Raw genomic sequence first — 5750 nt, forward strand, 5'->3', positions numbered from 1 at the left:
AATGGGGAAGAAAGGTGATTTGAGTAACTTTAAACGTGGCAGTAGATCAGCAGTTTTCAGAAACTGCTGATCTACTGAGATCTTCACGCACAACCATCTCTAGGGTTTACAGAGAATGGTCCGAAAAAGAAAAAACATCCAGTGAGCGGCAGTTCTGTGGGCGGAAATGCCTTGTTGATGCCAGAGGTCAGAGGAGAATGGGCAGACTGGTTCGAGCTGATAGAAGGGCAACAGTGACTCAAATAATCACCTGTTACAACCAAGGTGGGCAGAAGAGCATCTCTGAACGCACAGTACGTCGAACTTTGAGGCAGATGGGCTACAGCAGCAGAAGACCACACCGGGTGCCACTCCTTTCAGCTAAGAACAGGAAACTGAGGCTACAATTTGCACAAGCTCATCGAAATTGGACAATAGAAGATTGGAAAAACGTTGCCTGGTCTGATGAGTCTCGATTTCTGCTGTGACATTCGGATGGTAGGGTCAGAATTTAGCGTCTACAACATGAAAGCATGGATCCATCCTGCCTTGTATCAACGGTTCAGGCTGGTGTTGGTGGTGTCATGGTGTGGGGAATATTTTCTTGGCAGTCTTTGGGCCCCTTGGTACCAATTGAGCATTGTTGCGACGCCACAGCCTACCTGAGTATTGTTGCTGACCATGTCCATCCCTTTATGACCACAATGTACCTAACTTCTGATGGCTACTTTCAGCAGGATAATGCGCCATGTCATAAAGCTGGAATCATCACAGACTGGTTTCTTGAACATGACAATGAGTTCACTGGACTCAAATGGCCTCCACAGTCACCAGATCTCAATCCAATAGAGCATCTTTGGGATGTGGTGGAACGGGAGATTCGCATCATGGATGTGCAGCCGACAAATCTGCGGCAACTGTGTGATGCCATCATGTCAATATGGACCAAACTCCCTGAGGAATGCTTCCAGCACCTTGATGAATCTATGCCATGAAGAATTGAGGCAGTTCTGAAGGCAAAAGGGGGTCCAACCCGTTACTAGCATGGGGTACCTAATAAAGTGGCCGGTGAGTGTATAGGCAGAGAGAAGCGGCTGTAATGGAGGCTGATTAGAAGCTGTCTAGAGCAGAGGTTTCTCACTCCAGTCCTCTACAACAGTGTTTCTGCAGTTTTCAGATGCATCTCTCCTCCAACACACCAGGATCAAACAAACAGCCTTTTACCGGACCTGAACTGGTCTCTGGGATGTTGGTGAAAAGGTAGAGATGACGCTTGATAATTGATTTTAGACCGGTTTGAGGCAGAGGACTGGACGGATGTAGGGATTTGGGTTGTGAGAGGAGCAGACTGTTAGAAACAGCTTTCCGATGCGACTTGGTCTAGTTCTAGATGTTCCTCTGATCAGTTAGTTTTCAGGCCTAGTTTGAGGGAAAAGAACCCTCTGCAGAAACATTCTCCATATGATCTAGGCCTGTTCTGACCGCAGTGGATCTCTTCTGTGTTTTTTGAATCCCATGTTGGACCGAGCCTCTCCAAGCTTTGGGCCTTCAGAAGATGCTGATGAGATCTGCAGCGACCAAACCAGAGGAGGATCATCTGAGCTGCTGACCTTCACAAAGAGTAAGAGCATGTTCACTAAGGAGCAACAATAATCCATCATTTAAATAGAAAGTCAACATTTCAGATGGCCTCACTTAGTTTTTCATGTTAATTTCAGACTCTGTGGTCGTCCTAAAGCAGAACTCCTGTGAGGAACCGGGACATCCAGGATGGTGAGGAGCTTCCCAGTCCCCACCTGAGGACGGCACAGAGAAAGACTGGAACAGAAAGCACACGGAGTAAGACTTTATTAACACGACAAGCCGACAACTCAAGCTTCCCAGGCCTGATTAAAAGCTAACAATCACTGAAACACAGAAAGACCAAGATTATGATGAAAACAACATCCTGCCACAGATTTAAACTTGGTGTCGAGGAAATTCTGTAGATTAATTTGTCTTATTTTTTTTCAGGGAAAGCAGGTTGAACATGGAAACAGTGATCTAGCAGCCGGATCACATTGGAACAGAATCCATCCACATGTGTTTGGAGGTATGTTGGTTGTTATTTGACTAGAGAAGCATCACATGCAGACAGACTCTGAGGACACTTTGCTTTCATTGATGAAGGAGCTGAAGAAGAGGATGGAGAAACCAGACTCTCTCCAACGTTCTGGAGTCCTGGAGTAAAATAATGTTGACGACCCCACAGCTAAATCATCAGTCTGCTACACCCAGTAGAAGAAGATAACAAACCTTTATTGCTTCCAGATGTTCATCAGTATTGGTGAAGATACTAAAAACAGATCCAGAACAAACAGATTTAACAGATACAACCATCCCATCAAGGTGGTCTAACCTTTAATCTTCATCTTTCCATCATGAATGGATGTTCACCTCTATTTGCATCTCTGTAACCAAACCGTTACCAGAACCAGAAGTTCTGACTTTTCCATTAGATCACAGATAAACAAGTTAAGAAGCAGTTTCTGATCCAATATGGGAGAATTTCCCCCTGGTTGATCTTGAAGGGTTTTTTAGAACTTATTAAAGCAGAGAAACGACCGACTGAAGACTCCAACAAATGCAGCATTTTCAGGCATTTTCTCCAAGCATCCATTGTTTACAGTTATCACTTCTGCTAACTTTAGGTTCTCCCTGTGTGTGTTCCCTCTTCTATTGGTTAAAGTTTTACCTCTCCCAGTGTTCATGTGTTTAAATGTCACAGACTAGCGTGTTGTTCACTAATTCCTGTTCTTCTTCTCCAGATGAGGTCATCTGCTCCTTGGACCGGCGCCTCTGTGTCTGTTGGATGTTTTCTATCCTGATAAAGACCCGCTCCTCCAGTAGATGGGCGCTGACATGGAGCTGCTGGAGGTTCCTTTCTGCTTAAACCTGGATTTCCTCTCTACTGTCACCACTTCACTGCTCAGGAGGAAGGACTGCTGTAAAATTAACCACTGTCTGTGATTGGCTGAGCTTCCTTGAAGATGTTTCTCTGAATGCCATAATAAACTCAATTTATCTTCACCATGTTGTAAATAGGATCTAATTGGATGCTTCTGTTTAGATTTGATTCTGTGTTTTTGTTGACTTCTGTTACGTGTTCCCATATTAAAGGAATAGTACACCCAAAACATGATTAGCCTTCATTTTCTACTCACCCCCATGCTGAACAACACTCTGGAGTACTTTTTTGATATCTCAAATGCATCTGGAGATCTGGGAGGCTTCTTGCTGTCTGCTGACATTCAAATAATGGAGGTCTATGGCGCCCGAGGCAGAAGGGTCCATAAAAGTCCACAAAAAACATGTCAATATTCCTCCATACTGCTCGTCCAATGTATTCCAAGTGTCCTGAGTGGGTAGCATCCAGAATTTACTCGAAACGAAGTCATTTAGAATGTTTTTAGAGCATAAACAGTAGTGTATAGGATCTCCTAAAAGCGCGCGCCTACGAGTTCACGACTCTACGGAAACCGCGGCAGACCAAACCAGATGAAAGTGCGCATTCAGCGTCTGCTCTGCCGATAATGCAAGCGTAGAAGAAGAAAATTGGTGTTCCAACTCTGAGAGAGACTAACCTCGTGCTCACCTGGCTCACGGCAGAAAATAAACAGGTGAAAAGCGGAACTTCTTCTTCTACGCTTGCAAATCTGATTGTTTTTCGTGGTTGATCACATTTCCAAATATGTAATCTCCTTTGTGAACTGAATTTATTAAACTTAAGTGTCACAAAGGAGCGTGTTCTGTGTTTACGGAAGTAAACATGGAAGGTAGAGCTGGAGCGCATTTGCAATCTTTCATTTCTTTCCCAGCCTCAGCCAGTGCATTAACAACACAATCTTTTCAAGATGTTTGAAAATAAAGAATGCTCTCATTATCGTACGCCATGGTTGTTTTTCCTGCTGCTGCTACGTAGCAAGATGCAGAATAGTGACTTTAGTCGAGTATTAATGGCATACGGATCAGATAAGTGGGTAAGATTTGACTATGAGTATCAATACTTTTACTCAAGTACTCCTGTTGAGTACTACATCCAACACTGCATGTATGTAAAGACAACTTTGCTTACCAACTTCAAACTCTTCCAGTTAGTAGGAAGAAGAGTAGAGCATCAATAGTGTAGGTGTACTGTTTATTGGGTGAAATAGGGCTTTGGGAAATAAATAAAATCAATGAGGGTCAATGGAAAAAGCTGCTGTTTGGTGATGAGTTTGAAACAACTGAAAAAAAAAACATCAAGTCATCTGTTTCAATGCTGACTTTCATCTCTTTATCTTAAATAAAAACTAAATTTAACTGATATAACTTTATTTCTATAGTTTTTTTTCCATCAAAAAATTATTTCTCTGCATCAAAAAGAGATTTCAAATATAAATCGGCTCATCATGCCGAGAATATACAATGCAAACTCTTAACCTACCATACGTTCCATTTATCATTTCATCGTCACACAGAGCCTTTGCTTTGCCCTTTAGATGATTGAAATACGCATTTAAAACATTAAATTACACACAGACATATGTACAAAAAGAAGCTGCCAGTAAAATATACAAAAGTCTTTAGTAAAAAGTTTAAAACATAGAAAAGCTGTTGTATAAAAGAAGGCAGTGATGCATCCATCAGTCTCCTGCAGTTCATTCAAATCTCTTCTCTGTCCGTTTGATTCCTTGGCAGCAGGTTTCATTAAGCTCAGGCTCAATTACATTTGATCAAACAGATTCCTGAGATCCAGGTGGAGTAAGCAGACACCAACACATCCCTAAATGGGGAATTAATGCTTACAGCAGCAATGTGGGGCTTAAGGTCTCTTCATTTCCATGATCTCCTCTAAGGACACAAAGCAGCCGGAGCAGAACAGTTCTGTATGTCCGACAGCAGTGGTTCAGTCTGGGACTCTGATCTCTACAGGTAGTTAGAGGTCGCAAAGCAGTGGCTGTGGCTGACTCGGCTCTGGTGGATCATGGCGCGGTCGTACGCCACCTGTACAGACTTGCAGATGCTGGACTTGCGGCCCTCCAATTATGCATAACCTGTCAGCTGTGTCATCTACTCCCAGAGGGGTCACTTTGTCGCAAGGGAGCCACTGCCTACAAAAACCAGAGACGGAAGGAGATTTATTAAAACCCATCAAATCAGAATCAACAAGAGGTCTACATTTATAACAGAACAATGTCTGACTTGAATCCATTCATTTGAAATGTAAGAAGGTTCAGATTTCTCTTCATTTATTCTCCTTGATCTCTTTCAAATGAACTCTGGCTCATTTACACAGGACCAATTCACAACCCGTGTAACACAGAAATGTGTCTGATCCAATCATAGACGGATGTGAGGTCCATTACATATGCACTGTAAAAACTTAAATAAAAGTCAGTCAATTTTCTTCACATTAATATATTTCCCGTTGATTAAAGTAGGCAAGAAAAACAGCTGATTGGATAAGATGATTTCCCTGCAAATAAAAGCGAAAAAACAAACAAACTATTAATTCATTTTAATTACCTAATTTTGCCTCTAATTTTCTTATTTTAAGGGAACAAATATTTATGAAACAGGCAGAGTATCTTATATACCTGCTAAAATTATGGGGGAGACATTTATCTTATGTAATTTTGAATTAAGTTTAGATCGTTTGCTGCGTATTTTGGTGGATCTTGGTGTTTAAATGTTTTCTCACAGGATTTAATGCATATATTAAAGTGTTGATGACACAATATTGATATTTT

The 5750-nt window shown here is 41.9% G+C and overlaps 1 long non-coding RNA gene across 1 annotated transcript; it reads left to right on the plus strand.

The window, feature by feature from the left end:
- The first annotated feature begins 1439 nt into the window (after positions 1 to 1439).
- LOC119773511 lies at positions 1440 to 2034 on the plus strand. The gene is made up of 3 exons (XR_005279422.1): positions 1440 to 1600; positions 1698 to 1818; positions 1999 to 2034. It is a non-coding gene; the product is annotated as an uncharacterized LOC119773511 (long non-coding RNA).
- The last annotated feature ends 3716 nt before the right edge of the window (positions 2035 to 5750 follow it).

This window comes from Cyprinodon tularosa, unplaced genomic scaffold (assembly GCF_016077235.1).
Source record: "Cyprinodon tularosa strain WSP-4 unplaced genomic scaffold, ASM1607723v1 ctg762, whole genome shotgun sequence".
Taxonomy (NCBI): Eukaryota; Metazoa; Chordata; class Actinopteri; order Cyprinodontiformes; family Cyprinodontidae; genus Cyprinodon; species Cyprinodon tularosa.